Here is a 26527-nt window from a genome sequence, read left to right as displayed (position 1 = left end):
TTATAACTGAATATCCTGACTGTTTGGGTAGAGGATCATATCTCCAATAGGACCACATCCTCCACACCAGCCTCCACAAACCAGATCAATGACGGCGCCATCTTGTGTCCGGGTAGCACTGTGCACTTTGGACGCATACCCTACTCCAGTTCATTTAAGCTAAAACGGTACAAAATAACATTTCTGATGATTGCTGTAATCTGATAAGCATGAATATGTCACGATCAAGTTAAACTTTATGAACACAACATTCATGATTTTGATAACGATTTTGTTCTACCTTGAAATATGTATATATATATCACTGAAACATCTGATACGCAGAATATAGATGACTTGATCGATTGTCTTGTGGCGCCCCTCGATTTAACCCATTTCTGTACTCAACTGAATAATACCAAAAGTTCAACTTAGAGCATCAACCATGTGTGTGTGTGCGTCTGTGCGTGTGTGTGTGTTCCATTAACATATTATCGTGCTTACTACAGAAGGACACCAAAGGCTAAAACTTGAATCGTTAGTGATACTTGAAAGACATGCAATCATACATACAGATAAACAGTTTGTCACGCATGCATACACACAGGCACATACGATTAAATGCTTGCCAGCGTGAACAACTTACATCAGTTGCGAACTTCATCCCAGTGCCCAGTGTATTGATGTGAAAGGTTCCTATTCTTTTGCAGTTTCTACCATATGAGTAACAATCTTCTGCTGTACCAAACTCATGTGGCTTCGTCTTGGTCCCGCTGGTGAAGCTAGTGTCAGTTCTTACAACAGTCATTGTCTAAAACGAGAATTTATTACCATTTCTTCAGAAACTTCACTAACAAACAAACTGTACATTTTGAAGTGGTGGAGAAAATTGCATAGGAATCTTTTTGCCTTCCACTTTTTCAAGAGAAAATGTATTTGCATACCCTAAACAATTAACTAATTTAGTATATTTATGAAATGCATTCTCCATATATAACACTGTGGAAATAAACATGCTAAACATAAACAAAACAGAACCCCAAAACAAACAAGCGAATTTACCGATAGTGATGACATACATGCACTGCTTTGCGTGTTCGAGATATATATATATATATATGTATATATATATGTAGAATTGCAGCGAGGTTAGGGGGATGTGTACAAACTTGTACCCTTTCGTCCTGAAATTTAGTTAAATGACCATTGAAAGTCACACCACCCCTCACCCCACCCCACCAACTCCTTTTCTTAATAGCGTGCACCCATCCCTTTCTCATGTAAAAAAAGAAAAAAAATGTCCCCCAGCCCTCCCCCTTAGTAATACCATAATATTTACTATGCAGCATTAATGCCAAATGTCTAAGGGCAGTAACAACTATTTGTTTTTCAGGTTTCTTGTTAACTGTGGGGAGTCGAAGATAACAGTTATCATCAATATATGCAATAGACGCATTCATGGGAAGCCTTTGCACAGGAAACCAATAACTGATTCGCATGCACAATTGTGACCATATCATGACGATATGCTAATTTCAACAGTATTACGTACAGCTAAAGGATGTTAATTGTAAACAAATCGTGTCCAGACCAGGTAGTCGTGTGATTGTCACCAAGCGACACAACCAACACAAGTACTTCTTAGGTCGCCGTTTCTTTACTCTTTTAGAAGATCATGCCAAGAAAACTGGAGGGAAATTGAAAGTTATGCATGTTTGTAGGTTTGGTGAAATGGGTATTGTACTGACGAACCAGGAGGCAAAAGCAGGGCAAAGTACTCGTGTCACGCTGAGCGGATGTCCCACATGTTCCTGCTATAATCCCTGGGTCAGTCAGGATAGCAAGTTTGTCACAAAGGAACTAGTCAAATTCCAGGAATGATTACCTACTTGACCTACAAAACCGCTGCCTGACCTTTTGCCGTGTTACATTCAGTATAACTGTTTCTCAGTCTCAATCTCAAACCAAGACTTTGGTGAGTTGATATTATATGTGTGACCCATTACTTTAAGTTTGACTCAGTTGCATTGTACATGAATCCTCTATTGTGAATCTTTGTGTCCTGCTATTTGACTGCTTAAAACATAATACTGAAAATTTTAGACATGTCAGTGTTGCATTTTGCTGGTTGTGAGGGGATTTCTTACCGCCTTTTGTCACAGCAATTTTTTTAACCATAACACATACTTGACTCGTTGAGAGCTAAAGTGTTATAGTCACCTACCGACGGCAAAATTCTGATCTTCCAATACACTGTTACTCCATCTTTGCCAGCCCCATCTGCTGGTAAATATAGCACTTCATGTCCACAGTTCTCATTCGACCTTTTAGGATAGTTTCCTACGTTCTCATTTGGCAGAGTGACATACTCCAGCTGGTGTGTGTCATTCATTAGGCAGAACACCTTCACAGACATTCCCCTGAACTGAGGAGCTGAAGGCACGATGGTATACTCTCCACTGTGAGCGTCTGAGTTGTCCTTCTTGATCTCAGCACATGTCGTAGGATCTGTTACGATACCAGTAATAAAGAAAACCATACATAAACAAAGTACTGTGTCCCACCAGGGAGCTTATAAAACAACCCTTTGCAAATAGATTCCAAACGCCCCAAAGGAAATACCATGGGTTTCGCCTCTTCAGTTTGATTCAAACGTCCATGGACCTACGAAACTAATAATAAAAACAACCAAAATCATTTTCGTAATTATAAGTTGTTTCTACTATTATATTAATTACATGTTATCTCTACTAAAGCCCTTTATACCCTATAAAGAATGTGGTACGACTTCAGCAATGTCAGTAAGAAGAGCTTGTGTATCACTAAGGTATAGAGGTTTTAACTATAAATGACAATGTAACATATTGCATCATATTGCTTATCATGAAATCAGTTCGTGATCAAAATATTTAGTTTTCACAGTGGTTAGTGGTCAGGAATGTATAACTGGTACTAGTTGTGTTGTTACATAGTTGTCTTATTTTACATCATAAAAGCCTGTGAAACTTTAACATCATTACAACTAAATTATCTCTGCATTTAAACATAGTTGATAACATTGCAAAACTGAATTATGTATCAAAGGTAAATCACCATACTGAGGACGATAAGGACTTGCGGTACGTGGTACTTCTGCTACCTGCCGTCAGCCACTGGTGACATTTCATGAACTTGGCTTAATATTTGAATATCAAATGAAGTTTGAAAGTCTCATGTAGTAGGTAGTGACCCTCCAGCTCTTAGTGGGGTAAAGATGTTGGGTTATTTCAACCAGTAGCTGTAAATCGTTGTTGTGCAGGTTAGTAGCAGGGAATGAAGAATAAATACCTGAGCAATACAATGATATATGTCACATGTCTTTGACACAATGTCACGAGAGATGTATGTGAACGATTAATTTTGCCTTTTAGGTTTTCCTATTTCATTATCAAATGCGAAAAGGAAATACAATGTTTTCTCGCACGTGATGTTATCATCAATTCATAACTTTTATCATTGAAACATAACTTTTATCATCAATTTACTAGAGATAATGCCAAGCTTTTTACCAATCAAGTGTTATATTCCTTTGACTTATGTAAACCATTAATTTTGCCGTTTAGGTTTTCTTATTTCATTAACAAATAAGAAAAGGAAATAAAATGTTTTCTCGCACGTGATGTTATAACCTACCTTGTTGACTAATCATCAGTTCATAACTTTTATCATTAAAAATAACTTTTATCCTCAATTCATAACTTTTATCATCAATTCATAACGTTTTCAGTCACCACATGGCTGACATATTGCCTATATAACTATAATTTTTCACGCAATCACTCACTCACTTTGTTGCGTGACGTTGTTAGTGTCAAACAAACCACTGCCTGGGTTAATGACACTGCCAGATATTGCCTCTGGGTTTCGTGTGATGCACAAGCGGCTTGTGTCTGAATACTGGAACCCTTGGCATGACAGGCGTAAGCACAGAAAGGCACATGTTGTTAGTCCAAAGACTTTCTGGATCTGAAGATGTTGAGTGTCATGTAACACAGCAGGAGCTCTACTTTTTGTCTTTTTGAAATTCAATTCTTGTAAACTGAAAGTTGTTGAAATGCTAGTAATCAAGATAAAGGACATGAAGTTTTATCAACCGGCATTTTCAAAGACGATCCAGTGAATCCAGTCACGTAAGGTGAATCCTGTCCTACACAGTTATGACAGAACAGAACGAAGTTAATGTGAGTTAAGGCGGCAGATAAGAATCACTGATCTGAGTTAAGGTACTGCTGTTGTCTTGAACTTTGAATGATTTCTTTTATCACAGTATTGATATATCATTGACTGGTGATAGTTTGGATTGCATTGGGTGCATATTTCATGACGATACTGGAGGAGTTGCTTTGCTGAAAGGCCCTGGTTTGGTTGCAGATTGATTTGTCTGCGCTATAATAATGTTCACACCAAGCTGTTTTTATTGATTTTTTTCTTACATTGTCTGGGAAGTTTCTGTATAGTTTAGCTTTTCACTGAAATTGAATCTAGATCTGAATCCAATTACTTGTCATTGACCAAACCGGTCTTACGTTTAATTTGGTATGCAAACATTGTTATTAAAATACGTCATTAAGTATACCAAGTACTAGGAGTGAGAGAACATTTGTCATAATCTATCACCCATCCCAGAGACTCTAGAACAGAAATTACAGTGTTAGTATTCAGTATTCTGAAACAAGCTGTATTACCCTTTTTGATAAATTATTCTGAACACAACTCTAATGTATATTGTCAGGAAGATGTCTTAGAAATCCTCGAAAATGATGTGAATAATTATAAAACTGATTTTCCAAATTCTTAAGTTTTTTATCATTGGTGACTCCATCGGTCGGACAGGTTGTGCACAGGATTATATTCAAAATGATGACACGACCCACTTACCTGTAGATGAGGATATAGACTATGTAGAGGATAATAATTTCATCCAAAGAGACTCACAAGACAACGTCATAAACAGTAGAGGACAATACTTACTTGATTTCTGTACAACTAATGGTCTCAGAATCTGGAATCACATCGTATGGGTAACGATGCTGGAGTAGACATGAACGCTTGTTTTGCTAACAACGGCCAGAGTGTCACTGACTACGTTCTGACATGAAAGGTTATGTCCGTTGATCTCTTCCTTCAAAGTAGGAGATCATGGTGAATCTACCCACCTGACAGTAACATTCTCTGTTTTCTCTGTTAATACCACTATCTCGCCCAGGATAATGCTTGTCGTAAGAGGCGACTAACGGGATCGGGTGGTCAGACTAGCTGACTTGGTTGACACATGTCATCGGTTCCCTAATGCGCAGATCGATGCTCATGTTGTTGATCACTGGATTGTCTGGTCCAGACTCGATTATTTACAGACCGTCGCCATATACCTGGAATATTGCTAAGTGCGACGTAAAACTAAACTCACTCACTCACTCACTCACTCAGGATAACCTTTACTGACCCTCTGTCCAGTAAAACTAGATACTGATGGAAAGAGGAACGTAAATCGACGCATACTGACAACAGGAACAATCAATCGACAAAGGACATTTCAGCATTTGACGATGTTATATCCAAGAACAATGTGGTCAATGCAACTGCTCTGTTTGCAAATGTAAAGATTCAGCTATGCCCAAACACAGAAATAATAGCACAGTTGATGTGATGAGAGACACAGCCAAAGGGGATCGCCAATAAAGGCCTTAACTGTCATATAGTGTTATTAATGGAACTGACAAAGAAGAATAAGGTAGATGACAAGACACTGTAAGCTGTGGTAACGACAAACATCAAGAATGCAGTTCAATGATAAATAATAACAAAAAAGTCTCATGTGGTTTGGTTACATAATTTGGGGATTTTAGCAATATTTAGCAATGGTACTAGTCCAGAATTAGATATTGTAAACATGGGGCCAACCTCAAGGTTGTAAACATGGTGCCAACCTCAAGGGACAGTCTGTTAAACAAGGGACGTAACTGGTTCGATCATGAATGTCAGACAGCACGTGCAAATGCGTGACGATGGCTTCGTGCATTTCATGATTCTGATGACCAAGCAGACCGACTGAAGTATACATATGTGTGGAAGGAGTATAAACACTTGCGCTCACACAAAGAACAGCTATCAGAACAGCTCTGTGGATACTTTGATAACTTGTTTGAACACTAATGATAGCCGAGGCTTTTGTGGTTTTCAAATAATAAGTCATATGTGATCTCAAAAGATATTAAACCTGATGAATGGATATGATAATTTGAAACTTTCTTTCAGGGTGATAGAGAATGTAAAGAATTTTTTTAATATTGTTACCTGTATATCAGCTGAAATGATTGATGGAACTGTTGATAGTGCAAGTGAGTTTGACGTTACAAGCTTTTTTATCCTATCCATGTAACTTGTAACTTATCAAAATGTATTCGTAATACAGAAATATTAGCAATAATGTAAAGAGTGTCTATGGTAGCCACGAAGGATCTCTTAGAGCCATCCAAAAGAAGTTCTGTATCATCTGTGTATTGAGCAATTAAGTAGTCTCTATCGTCCATAGTTAAACTTTGAATCACACTTTGAATGTATCAGGTAAAATCTTGCGAAATTGTCTGCAGCAGGTTAAATAACTGGGCGGCTCAAGGAAGTTGTATAATTGGTGAACAATCTGGCTTTAGGAAGGGCTTTCTAACTACGGATAACATTTTTGTGGACAGTAATATCTTTCCTACAGGAGAAGTCGGTTATACTGTACTTTTATCACTTTAAAAGAAGGTTCTTGACTGTGTACAGAAATAATGTATTTCTTAGACTATGGAAAGGTGGTGTCAAGGGACTAACATGGACAGATCTGTCAACTCTTGTGTCTCGCCTGATTGTGATCTTACAGATTATTTCCAGTGTCTCTCAAGCGTAAGACAGGGATGTCACTTGTCACCATTTCTCTTTTCAATTCTTATTAATGACATTGTGCAGGCGTTGGAGTGTGAAGATCGTGGTGTTACATTTCATGCTTTAGAATTGTTTATCTTGTTGATTGCTGATGGTACCATCGTAGTTGGCGTGTCTGTTGTTGGTCTACTAAAGCGATTTGAGACATTGTCTGTATGTTGTGATGGAAACTTACTATTAATATTGAGAAAAGTTTTGAAATGACGATACGCTAAGACAGCAGGAAAAGTTTAAAATTGGTAATTATGATGTTGCAACAGTATCCATTTATATACAATGTATATTTTGGTGTCCAGTTATCTTCCACTGGTTTTTGGTATTTAAGACAAAACGCATTAGCCCACCAAGCTTGGGAAGTTATTCAAATACTCCAGTCTAGGTAGGATATCATCATTTACATCTCTGCCTCCAGATGTTTGTAAAGTTTTTGATGTTAAAGTATTGCCAATCTTGACTCATGAATCAGAAGTTTTGGGATTCCATTCATCGACGGATATCAAAAATATATCCACTAACTTCTGTAAATTAACTTGTACTTTGAGTAGAAATACTATAAATAGTTTTGTAAAAAAAACTGTCTTGTCTAGAAATTCTGTCAAAGTATCTCATTATTTAAAAATCGTAAAATTTTACCACAGATTATTAACTCTAGGAAACAACTTGATACTGAAGAAGGCCTTTACTTTTCAATACAAAAGGACAGACAACGGGCACTCAAGGTTAAATCATTGTTGTTTTCTTACAGGTTCACAACGTTACGTTTACGTTTGGATTCAACAGAGTGTTGGATTGTCTGATTTATTCTTACACAAATTTAGGCAAAAATTTGTAGACACCGAGATTCAAATCTGTCATGAAAATGTTCAGTCTTGCTCTAAACCTGAACCGTTCTTTGTTGTCATTCTCAGTATTAAAATTATGTAAAATAATTTCGAATTAATATTTTAAATTTTCTTGGATCTAATCACCATCCTCTAATAGAAACGGGCAGATATTACAGAATTTCACGGAATGAACGTGTCTGCCTTTTTCGTGTTATACCGTTTGTCGAAGGTGAATTGCACAGTGTTGACGCAATGCGCAAGGACAGACGAACAGCTACAGCCTGGAGACTGGTATGAAGGGAAACATGGTTGTGTGTAATACCCTGCCGTACCAAAATAGAAACACCTGCACTTGCTTTATCTTTTCTGTATGCCCCCCGTGAAGACACAATGCTAACTGTCGAAAATCTTGTTTTAGTAATTATACTTCATTAAATGTATTTTTCTGCCCTCTGCAATTCAACTAAGAACTAATGGCGGTTGGACAGAAAATCTGGGAGCGTTTATACTCGACCCACTATTTTGCGGAATGTCTTCCACTGGCAAAGGTTCAGATGGATAATAAAGCTCCACGCCGACTGGTAATGGCGGTGGCACCTGAGCATGTTTCGATGATTTTGATTCCTTGTTTTTCAATGACTTTCTTTCATTTCTCGCTAAGTCTTCCACAGTTTTATTGTGTTCTCGGGGTGGTCATGGTTGTGACATTCAACGCTCATTCCGATGTACATTTAACAAGTGACTCTGGTACGGGCTTCAGTGATATCTCAGTCAGTGTATCTGATGTACAATCAACAAGTGACTCTAGTACAGGCTTCAGTGGTATCTCAGTCTATATATCCGATTGACATTCAACAAGTGACTCTAGTACAGGCTTCAGTGCTATCTCAGTCAGTGTATCTGATGTACAATCAACAAGTGACTCTGGTACTGGCTTCAGTGGCATCTCAGTCTATATATCCGATGTACATTCAACAAGTGACTCTGGTACGGGCTTCAGTGGTATCTCAGTCTATGTATCTGATGTACATTCAACAAGTGACTCTGGCACGGGCTTCAGTGGTATCTCAGTCTATGTATCCGATGTACATTCAACAAGTGACTCTGGTACTGGCTTCAGTGCTATCTCAGTCTATGTATCCGATGTACATTCAACAAGTGACTCTAGTACTGGCTTCAGCGGTATTTTGGTCTGTTTAACCGATGTACATTCAACAAGGGACTCTGGTACGGGTTTCAGCGGTATCTCAGTCTGTGTATCTGATATACATTCAACAAGTCACTTTTGTGCGGGTTTCAGTGGTATCTCAGTCTGTGTATCCGATCTACATTCAACATACATACCCAGAACATACCAAAAGGAGGTTGCTCGTCAAAGGCCAACACACTATATAGAATAACACATCACAATTACATATAATATATAAACGTTATTATCGCCGACTACTAAGACAAGTATGTGCCGTCATCACTACATACCACCATCACTACATACCATCATCACTACATGCCATTATCACTACATACACAGAGCATACTGTCATCACAACATACTGTCTTGCATACATACCATAATGACAACATACCGTCATTGCTACAATATCATCGTCACTACATGCAATCGTCATAGTTATCGTCAGCACTGCATACCATCATCAGTAGTTATCGTCAGCACTACACACCATCATCACTAAATACCATCATCTTTTAATATCATTATCACATACCTACGTTATAGTATCACACTATCAAAGGCACACACCATTATCACTGCATGCTATCATCACTACGTGTTATCACAGCCATATTCCACTGTCACACTTATAATCGCTATTACATATGTCAAGGGGCCATGCTGTAGCCTTGATTCAAACATGTCCTCGTCACGTCGATGTGTGAACTCGATCTGTGGTGTCCCTAGCCTCGGCGCAATTCACAACTCATTCACTCACTGACATCCATATTTTATCATCACTACTTACAACCACGACTGACCCGTGAAGGTCCCGGGGTGGAATAGGCCTTCAGCAGCCCATGCCTGCCATGAAAGGTGACTATGCTTGTTGTAAGAGGTGACTAACGGGATCGGGTGGTCAGGCTGGGTGGCTTGTCTCAATTGTGCAGATTGATGCTCATGTTGTTGATCACTGGATTGTCCGGTCCAGACTCGATTATTTACAGGCCGCCGCCATATAGCTGGAATATTGCTGAGTGCGGCGTAAAATCTCACTCACTACTACCATGACTGTAGATCATCAACACTGCTTACTACCATGACTGTAGATCATCAACACTACTTACTACCATGACTGCAGATCATCGTCATCATCATTATCATAATGTGTTGCAATTGTTTCACTGTCACAGTTAATTTTACTGAAGTGTTTAATACTAGATGGGGTGGGGAGTGCGGGGATGGGGGGGCATGGGGGAGTTTTAAGACTGTAATAGCAAATCCTTTTTCTAGTGTGCTGACAAAAACGGATGATTTACATCTTGGCTCTTTCGGCATTTGTCCTTGGACATTTTCCAGGCCGATCTCTCGTGCAGGTTCCATGTGAGCAATGCCAGTTTCTATGCTATTTATACCCTGGGTCACTCCCACCTGTACACACTCAACTAACAGCTTGTCTTGTAGATTTCACTGAATGTGCATCAATATATATAAAGTACAGATGTTGAGTTATAGCAACTGACAGGTTTGTCAGAGGTGTCAGTAGCCTGTGCGATACTCTTCATTTCGAAGCTGTTTTGCTTTGAACAGGTTTGAAAGTTTTATCAAATCAAGATCTGGACAATTTAAACACGACAATTTCAAACGAGATAAGTGCCTCCCATAGTTGATCTGTTTTACTGATGTCTCAGGTGTCATAGTTAACAGATCAGTGAAACTGAATGTCCATAAAGTACACTGGAAACATTTTAACACATGACATATATGGGATACAAATGCATATCATTCCACGTATTGCAGTGTTTAAGTGTTTGTATTCTGTGAGATAAGCAGATCTGGGACTAAAAAGCCGACAGTGAAATACTGTCGTCATGGACCACAAATTTTATTCTTTTATAGCCTTTTATGTTTGCAGTGAAAACGTATAGATAAATTTCTCTTAAACAAAAAGGTAAATCGAATAAAGTGAAGATAAGGTGGCGAATCTTCATAATTTGTCTTTGCCAGCTGAACATTAAACCTGAGAATTTTAGTCAACTTAGGGTAATAGTTGTTTAACAAACGGTCACAGTTTCAAGTCACGTCATTTGTTTGTATTACAAGGGGGTATGAACACTAAATGAAACACTGAGAAGTAGGGCGCCGCATGTACATTTGCTTCACTGTTCCAATTACTGCTCTTACGCCCTTGTAATACAAACCAATGAAAAATATCCACCTGATACAAGACGTCAGAACATGGACGACAAAGCCAGGCCTCTTGGATCACGTGCCGTAGTGGCTTACATGTGGATCAAAGCAGTGACAGCTCTACCTTGGCCAGCGTTAGGCCCAGATCTGAACCTTCTGGACATTATAGGGCGGCGAATCCAGGTTCCGAATCCGGAGCTCTCCTGAACGGAATTTATATCGTCTGGAGGGACTTCTACCTGCTGAGTGGTTGTTATTGACCCGTGAACAGACCCTATGTGCCATTTGATGCATAAGACGTAGGGTGGTATGTGTCATCCGGGTACGTGGCGGGTCTATTCGGTACTGATGAGTGTCACTGAACTCATACTCTAGTGTCTTCAAGGAACATTATCATGTGGGAAAACAAATGTCAGCGCAGCGTCATACATACTTTTTTTCTTGGGTGGTGGGGTTGGGGTGGTGAGGTGTTGCGGGGAAAAATTGCCTTTCATGTACAACAATGTTGACATATCACATCACTTCAGATAGCCGTTTTCTTACATAATGACGGCGTCACTGACAAGGGTAAACATGATTTTGCGAGGACTCTTCCCACAATTCAGAGACTGTTTCTACATAATTATGAGATGTAGCTTATCAGAATGACCCTCACTAGCTGTGTATAGTTATATGTTTTAGTCGTTTTCATTTAAGTAAGAGGGGAAGCCAGAAATAATTACCATCGTCGTTCAGCGGCTTTGTGTCAGTCAAGGCGGCACTCTGCGTGGAAATTCGGGAACTGGTTTGTTCTCTTTGGAAGTTGGAAGCAAAATTGGTGCTCTTGTCTTTCAGCACTCTTGGTTTTCGCTGTTTTGACACTGTTTCATTTGACTCAACCTCACTGAATGTTTCATTTCACTCACCCTCAACGAATGTTTCATTTCACTCACCCTCAACAAATGTTTCATTTCACTCTACATCAATGAATGTTTCATTTCACTCAACATCAACGAATGTTACATTTCACTCATCCTCAACAAATATTTCAGTTCACTTACCCTCAACGAATGTTTCATATCACTCAACCTGACCGAATATTTCATTTCACTCACCCTCAACGTATATTGAATCGGTTGCTTCTCTGTATGTTCTAACACGGCGTTTAAAGTGTCCATTAAGCACATAAAAAGTTGCATTGGTTGTTATCATACATTTTCGTTGTAGCACATTTAACATTTTATTGGACTTCGAAGTGAGGGTTGAAGGGGTGGGACAAACATGTATCTGTCCATCTGGCACAAAGGGCGTTAAGACCCGTAATACGCCAAACAGTGAGTCAGGGACGGTTGGGTAGTCCAGTGGTTAAAGTGTTCACTCATCACACCAAAGGCCCCTGTTTTATTCCTCACATGGGTACAATGTTTGGAGCCCATATTCTATGATATTGCTGCGATCATGCTAAGAGTGGTGTAAAATTAAACTCACTCACTCACTGGTTCATTTACGCCGTGGTGTATAACATTCCAACTACACCCTGTAGTAGAGATGAGCTATGATCGAACATACACCGTACCAAAACTCACCACACGGACCCGACTAACCATCCCACCTAGAACCATTGGTGTAAGTTTATTATGAACCTCAATATAAAATATGATAAATATACAATGTAGGCCGATCACGTTGTTGTGGAACATGTCATTAAAAGGAATCTGCTCAACTTCCTCCGGTTCCTTCACGTCCACTGAAACAAGATGAGGCGTCACTATCTCCTCAGTTTCAAACGCAAACATAACTTCTTCAACAGCAATACACTACCAGCTGCATGTAGCATACATACAGTTAAGTTGATATCAGCTACAGATTGTAACCATTCAGTTAACTTAATGGATCTGCATACTGCATGCATTCAGTACAGTTAGTACACGCTGCATATCGCATACATTCAGTCTACTTAATACCAGCTACATATTGCATACATTCAGTTTATGAGATATCAGGTATATATTGTACACATCCCGTTTACTTGGTACCAGCTACATAGTGCATACATTCAGTTGAGCTGATACTATCTGCATGCTGTCGGCATTCAGTTTATACCTAACTAGCTGCATATTCCATACATTCAGTTTCTTGATTCAAGCTACTTATTGCATACATTCAGTTGAGCTGATACTATCTGCATGCTGTCGGCATTCAGTTTATACCTAACTAGCTACACATTCCATACATTCAGTTTCTTGATTCAAGCTACTTATTGCATACATTCAGTTGAGCTGATACTATCTGCATGCTGTCGGCATTCAGTTTATACCTAACTAGCTACATATTCCATACATTCAGTTTCTTGATTCAAGCTACTTATTGCATACATTCAGTTGAGCTGATACTAGCTGCATGCTGTCGGCATTCAGTTTATACCTAACTAGCTACATATTCCATACATTCAGTTTCTTGATTCAAGCTACTTATTGCATACATTCAGTACGTTGATTCAAGCTACATATTCGTTAGATTCAGATGAGTTGTTACCAGCTACACATTCCATACATTCAGTTAAAGGTCACATGCAACTTTGCGAATGCTGGTACCTTTCGGAATGCAGTTATCGAAACAAATCATAAATTATGCCAATTCAACCTATAAAGTTGAAAAAAACGCCATGAAAAAAAGCCCGCGAAATCGGAGTTCAAACGTTTCACAAAATCCCCCCCCCCCCCCCCCCCCCAAAAGCGCTGGGGGAAAAACTGGTTTCAACAGCTGTGCTGCGCTGCGTCCATTACGCATGTGCAGTGAATAGGTTCGCGGAGCTTGAAACAGTATGCATGCCCAGCGTCTGAGGTCGTGAGCAGTAGTCAAATCTTGGTTGTGAACACAAACAAGTAAATAATCTACTCGTTACGTAAAAAACTTGTTGATTGTAGTAAGCAGGCTCTGTCACAGAGAAAGCCCAGTGTCTGGTTTATTCACACCTATGTGTCTGCCTGCCTGTCTGCTAAAGACAACATGCAATACACAGCTTCAATCATTGACCACGTGCAATTTGAACTTGACACCTATCAGACTATACGACATAAATAAAATACGTTGATTTATGACTCGTGCACCCGAGTCCCGTGTCTACCACATTATGTAATTAGGCACGTGTGATACACATGACATGTTTTTATGTCTGTGGGTTGCAAACATACTACATTCATTTTTCTTGCATGACTGGATCTGACGAAAACTGGTGCAAACTCCTGTCAGCTTTAAGTCCTACTTTGTACTTGGACGAATGACAGATTCCAGCCACGCAGTAGTTTACCATCTCTACTGACATGATTTCGTATTGGATCGAACGCAAATTCAGAGAACATGTATTTTCAAAACCAAACATCTCTATGTACATTCTTCATGGATAACGACTTCTTTCAGTGTATATGATTTTGTTTGACAACAGTATATGAATCCATACTGAAACGACGCATCAAATACACAAAAAGAAGTTGTTATCCATAAAGAATCTTACTTTCTTGTGAATGGCTATACTTCTAAAATGCCCATCAAACAGATCATCTTTGTGTACACACAATGAACCCTCAGCATATGAGCAAATGAAACAGCCAATCGGAAGCCGTCGTTACACTTGAGTGCATATCCATCCGCTATGACTGGGTTCGGTCTCCCGAGGGCTTCGTTTCGGGGGAAGTAAGCCCAAGTACAAAATATTGCACTTTTGAATCGCGATTGTACGCTTATACTTTTGTATATTTGTGTTTTTTTAAAGCAGCAATGTATATTATATGTCATGAATAAGTGATAAATGTGTTTTAATTATCTTTGATTTTTTGGTTGTGACCTTTCAGTTAAGTTGTTACCAGCAACACATTCCATACATTCAGTTAAGTTGTTACCAGTTGCATATTGCATACATGTATAGAAGCTACATTTTGGACTTATTCAGTTTATTTGATACCAGCTACATAGTGCATACATTCAGTTTCTTGATTCAAGCGTCTTATTGCACACATTCAGTTAGTTCATTCAAGCTACATATCTGTTAGATTCATATACGTTGTTACCAGCTACATATCCATACATTCAGTTAAGTTGACATGAACTGCATGTCGCATACATGTATTGACGTTGATACGAGCTACACATTTAATGCAACCAGTGAAGTAAATGGCAGCTATGTATTGCATATTTTCATGTAAGCTGAAACCAGCTACAGATTCCATTCATCCATTTATTCATTGATATCAGCTACATATTTCGTACAGTCAGTTAAGCTGTTACAAGCTATATGTTGCATACATTCAGTTAAGCTGTTACAAGCTATATGTTGCATACATTCAGTTAAGCTGTTACAAGCTATATGTTGCATACATTCAGTTAAGCTGTTACAAGCTATATGTTGCATACATTCAGTTAAGCTGTTACAAGCTATATGTTGCATACATTCAGTTAAGCTGTTACAAGCTATATGTTGCATACATTCAGTTAAGCTGTTACAAGCTATATGTTGCATACATTCGGTTAAGTGTTGTTATTGACACTTAATCCATATTGCATACATTCAGTTAAGTTGACACCTCGTACATAAAATATAATTTCCGTAAAGTTGATATCAGGTGCACACTGCATATGGCACCATTTTCAACCTTCCAGAAGACTGATGCTAAAACTTTTTGTGTCCACCTACCAAACCTCACCATTATTATGGGGTGGGAGTGGGGGTCGGGGGTGATTTATGCATGTACAATGACGGTTCCACGACGTATTTACATCCTGCCATAGGAACTTATTGAGCACTTGATTTATCAATTACAGACTCACACCAATTCAATTAATTGGATTGGTTAGTCCACTTTGACCTCTGTGCAGTCGGTCATTTCCCATCAGCATTGAGCCTGTGAACCCTATTGATATTACCCCATCTTCTTGGCTAAAAAAGTCAGCTCTTATGTTATAACAGACATAAACCTCAATTCTGTGTAGAGGTTCTTGATGAACTCAATAACATAGCTGATGAGTGTATACCCAAATCATTTGCACTTCCAGAAACCCTGGTTATTGGCTAAAAGGCCGATGCGCAGTTGTGAGCAACTCTCTCTTGGATTGTTCAGGAATGTCATCTTCAGCATGGACGAAACGCCATGCTTTATGGACATGACTGGCATAAACGCTCTCAGATAGATTGGATATTTATATAGCGCACATATCCACGCACTAGTGCATGCTCAAGGCGCTGCAGCACATACAGGGAACAAGAAGAACCGATCTACAGTTGTGTTGTGCATGTGCGTGGATTGGCGAGTGGTAAAAGCTATGGTCATCTTAAAGGGTTTGGTAAACATTCCAAAGTGTCAGGTTCCTAAGAACAAATCACGAGGGAGGATTGTCTGCTTGACTGCCGTCAAGTGCGGACATGCTTTGCTTGTGCGCAAACTGAACAGTATCCTAGCATACTTGTTGTTTATGGTTTTCCTTTTGTTTTTTAGTTTACACGTATTTCTCCACGCAATTGTATTGAAACTTTACTTGAATTCATTTTCGTGGGTTTTTCCTCGGCAATTGCTGAAAACAGCATGAACTGTAAAGGTGACTTCAAAGTGGTATCTCTGGGATCAAGCGAATAGGCCGCATTCTAGTTGGTACTTCTAAGAAAGGTTGTGTTGTGAAGCAACCACCTGCTGCTAATCCTGCATGGTCTGATCTTACCCATATTTAAGATGAGGCAGTTCGGGTAAAGTGAACCACTGTCATCATTAAGGCAGATGTTGATGATGACGTTTCTACAACTCTTTGTCAACTGATGACCCAGGGGGCCTTGGCGAGGGCATTGGCTAAGGTTACTACTGAAATAGTCAGTGTTAAGAGCATGGTCAGTGTAGATGTTAGTGCTACAACAAAAAACGTTGAGGTTGCTCCCAAAATTATGCAAATTCCAGCGCTTGGTGAACATTGTGCTACCACTTACGAGTCTGAATCAATCATGAGGTCCCAAGGGGTTATCTACGGTATTAATCTGGATGTCGAGATGAGCGAAACTGAAGAAGAACTAAAACCTGTTTTGCCTTTACTATGCCCGCTTGTGCGTCTGACTCCGTGGACCTGATGTTCTCAGTCTCCGATGTACAGTCAACAAGTGATATGGGTATAATCACTACATATCAGCAACTCTACATAAAGCCATCACTAAATACCATCATCACTATATACCATCATCACAGAGTATGCTATCATCACAACATACCACCATCACCATATTCCATAATCGCTACAAACCATCATCACTACGTATACAGCCGATCATGACAGTGTATATTTTCTTTACTACATACCAGCATCATTACATACGATCAGCACAGAACATACTATCATCTCTACATATTATTATGATTATACTATGATCACTACATACCATCATCGCTTCATACCATCGTCTCTACAAACAATCATCACTACATATAATCTTGTCTATATACTATCATCACTACATACTATCATCAATATATTCTATCATCAGTGTATACCATCATCACCACATACCGTAATCACTGCATATAGTCACTACTTGCAGTCATCACTACACACCACCATTACTAAATACTGTCATCACTACATAGCGTCATCACTACATACCGTTATCACTACAAAGCGTTATCACAGAACATACCGTAATCACTGCATATAGTCACTACTTGCAGTCATCACTACACACCACCATTACTAAATACTGTCATCACTACATTGCGTCATCACTACATACCGTTATCACTACAAAGCTTTATCACAGAACATACCGTAATCACTGCATATAGTCACTACTTGCAGTCATCACCACACCACCATTACTAAATACTGTCATCACTACATTGCGTCATCACTACATACCGTTATCACTACAAAGCTTTATGACAGAACATACCGTAATCACTGCATATAATCACTACTTGCAGTCATCACTACACACCATCATCACGAAATACCATCATCACAACATACCATTGTCACTGTAATCACTGCATATAATCACTACTTGCAGTCATCACTACACACCACCATTACTAAATACTGTCATCACTACATAGCGTCATAACTACATACCGTGATCACTACATACCATTATCACTACAAACATTTATCACAAAACATACCGTAATCACTGCATATAATCACTACTTGCAGTCACCACTACACGCCACCATCACTAAATGCCATCATCATTTCATATCATTCTCACATACCTACGTTACTATATCACGCCATCAACGGCACACAGAATGATGCATGTTATCATCACTAGGTGTTATGACAGCCCTGGTTCAAACGTTTCCTCGTCACGTCGACCACCTGGGTTTGATTTCCCAGCCGAGTACAATGTGTGAAGTCGATCTGTGGTGTCCCCTGCCCTGACTTTGTTTAAACACGTGGTAAAGGCCAACTCACTCACTCACTCACTCATTCACATCCACATTCCATCATCACTACTTACCACCATGACTGTAGATCATCATCACTGCTTACTACATTACTTCAGATCATCATCACTACTTACTACCATGACAGGAGATCATCATCACCACTACTTACCACCATGACTGCAGATCATCATCACTATTTACTACCATGACTGTACATCATTATCACTACTTACTCCATGCCTGCAGATAATTATCACCACTATTTACTATCATGACTGCAGATCATCATCACTACTTACTACCATGGCTGCAGATCATAACTCATTCATATTTGTGGAAATAAAGCCGTATGAATGTGCCAAGTGTTGTAGCTGCATTCGTGGCACGGGGGGAGTTTTAACAAAGTAATAGCAAACGATATATCTGAGATCACATTCGTACTAAAGTATGCATCACCGACGTCAGTGTCAAGCAACTAGTAAGGCACACGTTAATTACCACAGTCGGTATATCTCACTGGCTGTGTTGATTGCCGGATTACAGAATGTTTTTACAATGTATTTTGAAATATATCTAGATTGAATGTCGGAGTCTTAATGAGAGAATGTCGAATTAACGAGAGTGATTATCACTGTTGTAAATGGATCTCTTATTTCTGCTTGGATTAACGTGATTCTTGGATTATTGAGTGTCGGATAGACGAGAGCCGACTGTATAATTTATCTAGTGCGCTGACAAAAACGGTTCTTTTGGTGCACTTCTTGAACATTTTCCAGGCCGATCACGCGTTCTCTCTCGTGTAGTATTGCAGATTCCATGTGAGCAATGCCAGTCTCTATGCTATTTATACCCTGGGTCACTCTCACCTATACGTACTCAACTTGTCTTGTAGTTTTATCACTGAATGTGCATCAATATATAACGCACAGATTTTGAGTTATAGCAACTGACGGGTTTGTCAATGGGTGTCAGCATGTCAATAAAGTAGATTGGAAACATTAAACAAATGACATATATGGTGTACAAATACATATCATTCCACTTAATACTGTATTTAAGTGTTTGTATTGTGTGAGACAAGCAGACCTGGACTAAAGGCCGACAGTGAAATACTGTCATGGACCACAAACTTTGTTCTTTCAAACTCTTTTATGTTTGCAGTAAAAACGTACCGATGAATTTCACGTAAACAAAAGTGTAAATCGAATAAAGTGAGATTAAGGTGGCGAATCCTCATAATTTTTCTTTCCCAACTGAACATTTAAAACTCAGAATTTTAGTCAACTTAATAGTAGTTGTTTAACAAAAGGTCATAGTTCGAAATCGCGTCATTTGTTTGCATTACAAGGGGATATCCACACTAAATGAAACACTGTGATCAAGTAGGACAACGCACGTAACTTGGGGCTGGCTTTGTGCAACAATGTTGACGTATGACATCACTTCAGAACGCTGTTTTACGTTTTATTACAAGATGGCGGATTCGCTGACAAATGTAAACAGGATTTTGCGAGGACTCTTCCCACAATTAAGAGACATAATTATGAGATGTAGCTTATCAGAATGACCCTCACTATCTGTGTATAGCTTTATGTTTTAGTCGGTTTCATTTAAGTAAGAGAGGAAGCCTGAAATAATTACCATCGTCATTCAGCGTCTCTGTGTCAGTTAAGGCGTCACTCTGCGTGGAAATTCGGTCACTGGTTTGTAATGTTTGGAAGTTGGAATAAAAAATGATGCTTTTGTCTTTCAGCACCCATGGTTTTCACTGTTTTTGACACTGTTTCATTTGACCCAACCTCACTGAATGTTTCATTTCACTCAAACTAAAGGAATGTTTCATTTCACTCAATCTCAACGAATTCTTCATTTCACTCAGCGTCACCGAATATTTCATTTCACTCAACATTATCGAATTCTTCATTTCACTCAACCTAAAGGAATGTTTCATTTCACTCAACCTCAACGAATGTTTCATTTCACTCAACCTCACCGAATATTTCATTTTACTCAACCTCATCGAATGTTTCATTTCACTCAACCTCAACGAATGTTTCATTTTACTCAACCTCAACGAATGTTTCATTTCAGTCAACCTCAACGAATGTTTCTTTTCACTGAGCCCCAAGGAATGTTTCATTTCACTCTGCCTCACCGAATGTTTCATTTCAGTCAACCTCAACGAATATTTCATTTCACTCAATCTCAAAGAATGTTTCGTTTCACTCAACCTCATCGAATACTGAATCAGTTGTTCCACTGTATGTTATAACATTAAGCACACAAAACGTTGCATTATCGTGTGGTATAAATGGCCTCTCCACGTTTAAGTTGTCTGTATGATCATAACGAATTTAGGGTGTTATCATACTTTTTGGTTGAAGCATATTGGACTGTGAGGTTTGATAGAGGTAGCACAAGGATGTATCTGTTACCCAGCGGGTTAAGACTGATAATAAGGCGACCAGTGAGGCAGGGGCGGTTGGGTAACCAAATGGTTAAAGTGTTCTCTCATCACACCGAGGGACCCAGTTTGATTCCCCACATGGGTACAATGTTTGAACACCACCATGATATTGCTGCACTTTGCTAAAAGTGGTGTAAACCTAAACTCACTCACTCACTGGTTTCTTTACGCCGTGGTGTACAATATTCCAACTACACCCTGAAGTAGAGATGACCTGTGATCGAACATACTCCGCAACAAAAGTGACCAAACTGTTCTGACTAGGCATCCCACCTAGAAGCATTGGTGTATGTTTATTATGAACCGCAATATAAAACATAATAAATATACACTGTAGGCCGATCACGTTGTTGTAGAACATGTCATTAAAAGGAATCTGTTCAACCTCCTCCGGTTTCTTCACGTCCACTGAAACAAGATGAGGCGTCACTATCTCCTCAGTTTCAAACACAAACATAACTTCTTCACCAGCAATACAGTAACGTTAATAAAACTATATATTGCACACTTTCAGCTAAGTTAGTACCAGCTGTATGTTGCTACAGATTGCAAACATTCAGTTAAAGTATTGGATACATTCAGTTAAGTTGATACAAGCTACATATTGCATACATTCAGTTCATTTGAAGCCACCTACACACTGCATACATTCAGTTGATTTGACAACAGTTATATTCTGGAGACATTCAGTGTACTTGATACCAGCTATATATTGCACACATTCAGTTTAATTGATGTCAGTTACATACTGCACACATTCAGTTTATTTCAAACCAGCTACATTTTGGACTTATTCAGTTTATTTGATACCAGCTACATAGTGCATACATTCAGTTTCTTGATTCAAGCGTCTTATTGCACACATTCAGTTAGTTCATTCAAGCTACATATCTGTTAGAGTCATATACGTTGTTACCAGCTACATATCCATACATTCAGTTACAATGACACCTAGTACATAATGGCTAATTTCAGTAGGGTTGATACCAGCTGCACACTGCATATGATCAGGTAAGCTGGTACCAGCTACACATTGCCTTCATTCAGTTAAGTTGTTACCAGCTACACATTGAATACAGTCAGTTACGTTTTGTTACAGATACTACATACATACTGCATTCATTCATGTAAGTTGATACCAGCTACACATTGCCTTCATTCATTTAAGTTGATACCAGCTGCACGTTGCATACATTCAGTAAAGTTTTGTTACTAATACTACATACATACTGCATGCATTCATTTAAGTTGATACCAGCGACACATTGCATGCATAGAGAATACTACACGAGATCTTATTACATACGAAGGTCAACAGCTTCGTGTAATTCGTATAAGACGAATGTGGTGTTTTATTTATTACCCTCGTTCTACATGCACTAAAATGACAAAAGAGCATATTTTTTATCTTTATGTGTCAAACCGAAACCTGGTTTCAGAAAAAAAACGTTGCGAAAGAATGTAGTACAGTTCTATACTTTTGCATGACGTCACTACGTCTGCTGCCTTGGTAACCGACATCACGATGCATGTCACGATTAGTGTGCAACTACCGTACGTTGACCACGTGGGTTATAAATTCAGTTAACCAGCTAACTGCATACATTCAATTAACTTCATATCATGTACATAGTGCATACATTCAGTTTATTTGATACCAGATGAACATTGCATACATTCAATTAAGCATGAATACCCCACTCAGACACAGCATAGGTCGTATGGACAACCATTAAAGGTGAAGGCCGACGGATCGTCTTCTTACACATTTAGTCACATGGAAGATGGGCTGATCCGTTCGGGGAAGAAACATGACATCTTCATTTGCTTTGGGACCTTTATATAGTTCGCCTGGAACATAAGAAACACAATAAACCGTTGATTGAGTAACAACCGAACCACTGACACGTGATCCAAGAAGTGCCATGGAGAAGTCATGGCATGTTCTTGACGTAGTGGCGAAATAGTTGAAGGGCTCCCCGTGACGTGACGCCATGTAATTATTGACCAGAATCAGGCCAAAACATTGATGACATTCAGTTTTACGTGGTTTATATTTCAACTTCATGACTGACAGATCACATCTCTCACGTTCAGTTTCATCATCAGGATGGTGACTGAGTATTTTCGCAATATTCCAGCAGTATCACGGCGGAGTGGCACCGGAAATGGATTTCACACATTATACCCATGTGGGGAATAGAACCCGGCGCGAACGCTTTAACCACTAGGCTACCAAACCGCCCCTCATCAGGATAGACAAATAAGTCACTGTTTAGACTGACGTCTCAGAACTATCAATAGACAGTTAGTTTGCTTGAGTCTGTTAACATTACACAGACAGCTTACCTGACTTCTCAGGACTGTTATCACTAGATAGTTAAACAGTTTTTTGTTGTTGTTTTTTTGTTTTGTTTTGTTTGGGTTTTTGTTTTTGGGGGGGGGGGTGTTTTTGTTTTTTGTTTTCTTTTTTTAATTTTTTAGTAAATTTTGGTCACTTTACTTGGTTACAGTTCAACAGGATATATAGGTACAGTAGAATATAACAAAAAAAATTGCATAGTTGGAAGGCAGACAGTACGATATATTTCGTACTGGAAATGTCTGGATTAAACAGTACAGCTAATACATAGATGATACAGCGAATGCAAGAGATTCAATAGAACATCGTGGTTAGACGTTTCGTACGTTTTACCAAGAAACTGGGTTATGAAATTGTTAAATTCTGCCCAGAACATTTTGACGATTGCAATCAAGATATACATGGTAAATATCCTCGCTAACTGACCCACATGATGTACATAGATCGTTATCTACCAATTTCATTCTTAGTAGCTCTCGCTTACTCTAAATGGCTCTGTGTAAAAATTTATATTGAAAATCTAAGAGTTTCCTATCTTAAGTGGATTGTCTATACTGTGAAAATATGTTTTTCCAATTCATCAACTCACTTAGTTCCTCGCTCCATTTGAGACACACGTTCGGAATGCTATAGTCAGATATGAAATTATCGTAAAATATCCTTGAGCCTTTACTAGGTTTAATCAAATCGTTCCAAGGAGAACACACAGACAACTTCAGTATATTCAACTTGTTTTTTGTCCGTATAACGTATTTCCACTATTCGGGTATACTAAGGATAACACGATTAAAGTCAAACACAGTACCTTTGATGCCAGATTTTCTTTTAAGTCCTGCAAAAGATAGAAAACCGTGGTCATTACAAATATCTTCAATGTAAACTACTCCAGATTTAAACCAGTTATGAATGATCAAGCTTGAATGGTTACACTGCTGATTTATCCATAGTGGTTGCATGAGTATTTCATTAACATTTTTTTTATTACACGCATATCTTTTAACATATCTATGCCAAGCATCAAGAGAGTCCTTCCAAAAAGGATTTTTGACTTTATAGTGTGTAGAAATATTGGCTCCAAGGAAAAGAAGGTTTTGCAAAGGAAAACCGGCAAGATCATAGTTCTTAGAATAAGAGATGTTTCTCTTCATGCATGACAGTTTTAATGAGTCGACAAAGGTTTTCACATCGACCATTCTAAAGCAACCTTCTTCATACGTTCGCGCTAAATTAGTTCGTTTTATTTTGTCAGTTTTGTCATTCCATATAAACTTGAAAAATAATGTGTTTAATTCAGTAATAAATTATTTTGGGGGATTAGGGAGAGATGAGAAGATGTGGACCATCGTGGATAAAGCTAAAGTTTTAACGACGGTTATTTTTCAAATCAACGTTAAATTACGCCTTCTCCAGTTTCAAAAAATTCTTTTTACATTCTCGAGTCTCTTCTTTGTATTGATTACCCATAGGTTTTCGAAATGAGCATTTAATTTGATTCCCAGTACGTCAACATTCCCACTATGCCAATCTAGCTTATAATCGTGAGATAAATCTGTTTGACGACCTGCCACTGAATCTGTCCATAGTGCTTTTAGACAGTTTACCTGACGTCTCAGAAATGTTACATTAGACAGTTAGACAGTTTACCTGACGTCTCAGAACTGTTGTTAGTAGACAGTTATTTAGTTTACCTGACGTCTCAGAACTGTTGTTAGTAGACAGTTATTTAGTTTACCTGACGTCTCAGACCTGTTATCATTAGACAGTTAGACAGTTTACCTGACGTCTCAGAAAGGTTACATTAGACAGTTAGACAGTTTACCTGACGTCTCAGAAATGTTACATTAGACAGTTTACCTGACGTCTCAGAAATGTTACATTAGACAGTTAGACAGTTTACCTGACGTCTCAGAAATGTTACATTAGACAGTTAGACAGTTTACCTGACGTCTCAGAACTGGTATCAATAAACAGTTTATCTCATGTTGTTATTATTCATTTAGACAACTTAGACGTGTCTGTCAACTTCAGTTAAGTTTCAACATCAAGACTGACATAATAGTAAGTATCCATCTCAATGTCAAGACCTGCATGTCAGTCAGTGCTAAACACAATTTCAATCTCAAGACTGACACAACAACTTCTAGTATTGTTAAACAGTTCACATGTCAACCTGAACATTGATATGTCACCTTCAAGTATTGTAAATCAGGGCCCGGTTGTTCAAAACTCGGTTATATTTCAACCACAGGTTAAATCCTCTTGAAGCTAACGTTAACCAAGTGTTAAAAGCGTTTCTCAAAACCCGGTTATCTTTTACATGCCGTTATCTTGGCGTCAGAGTTAACACATTTACGGATCGCCGCTAAATAAACTAACAGGCAAAAGAAAGGTTTCACCCAATTCTCGAGTCAATAAAATAAAAACAAACACAAATATGAGAATTCTGATAGTTGGTTTATAAACAGAAATCATTTTCCAATATTCTGTTGAAATAAACATCAAAATATCGGCACTCTGTTGTCCACAAAAGACAATTTAAGAGAGAGGGGGTCAAAATAAAAAATTGCTCAAATATAGAGTCAACTAGCATGTCCATGGAATGTCACAATAACCCCAGAATTCACAGAGTAGAGTCATTGATAGCGAGTGTGACCACCCTGGGCATCAATGCACGCAAGAACACGCCTCCGCATTGATGTCGTCAGGCGCCGGACGATGTCAGAAGGGATCCCGTTCCAAATGTTGATCAGAGCTTGTTCAAGTTCCTGTTGGTTACCTGGAGGTGGCACCAGCTGTCTCAAATGGCGGTCAAGGTGATCCCAAAGGTGTTTAATGGGGTTCATGTCTGGAGAGTCGGCTGGCCCTGGCAAGACAGTGACGTTAGCGTTCTCGAGGTAGTTTCTTGTAAGTCTGGCAACATGGGGTCTTGCATTGTTATGTTGCAATATCGATCCTACTGGCTGTCGTTGGGGGAAAGGAACAACGAATGGTCTCAGTACCTCATCAATGTATAGCTGGGCAGTCAGATTACCTCGCAATACGATCAGCTGGGTCGTTGTTTGGCTCAGATCCCGCCCCAAACCATGATGCCTCCGCCTCCAAACGGATGAACCTCTCTAATGCAGTTTGGCGCGAGACGTTCGCCACTTCGTCGATAAACTCGAACTCGGCCAT

The 26527-nt window shown here is 39.0% G+C and overlaps 1 pseudogene; it reads right to left on the bottom strand.

The window, feature by feature from the left end:
• On the bottom strand, positions 1-26527 carry LOC137259382 (A disintegrin and metalloproteinase with thrombospondin motifs 9-like; annotated as a pseudogene).

This window comes from Haliotis asinina, chromosome 13, assembly GCF_037392515.1.
Source record: "Haliotis asinina isolate JCU_RB_2024 chromosome 13, JCU_Hal_asi_v2, whole genome shotgun sequence".
In the NCBI taxonomy this organism is placed as follows: domain Eukaryota; kingdom Metazoa; phylum Mollusca; class Gastropoda; order Lepetellida; family Haliotidae; genus Haliotis; species Haliotis asinina.
This window is presented reverse-complemented; position numbering and strand designations above follow the sequence as displayed.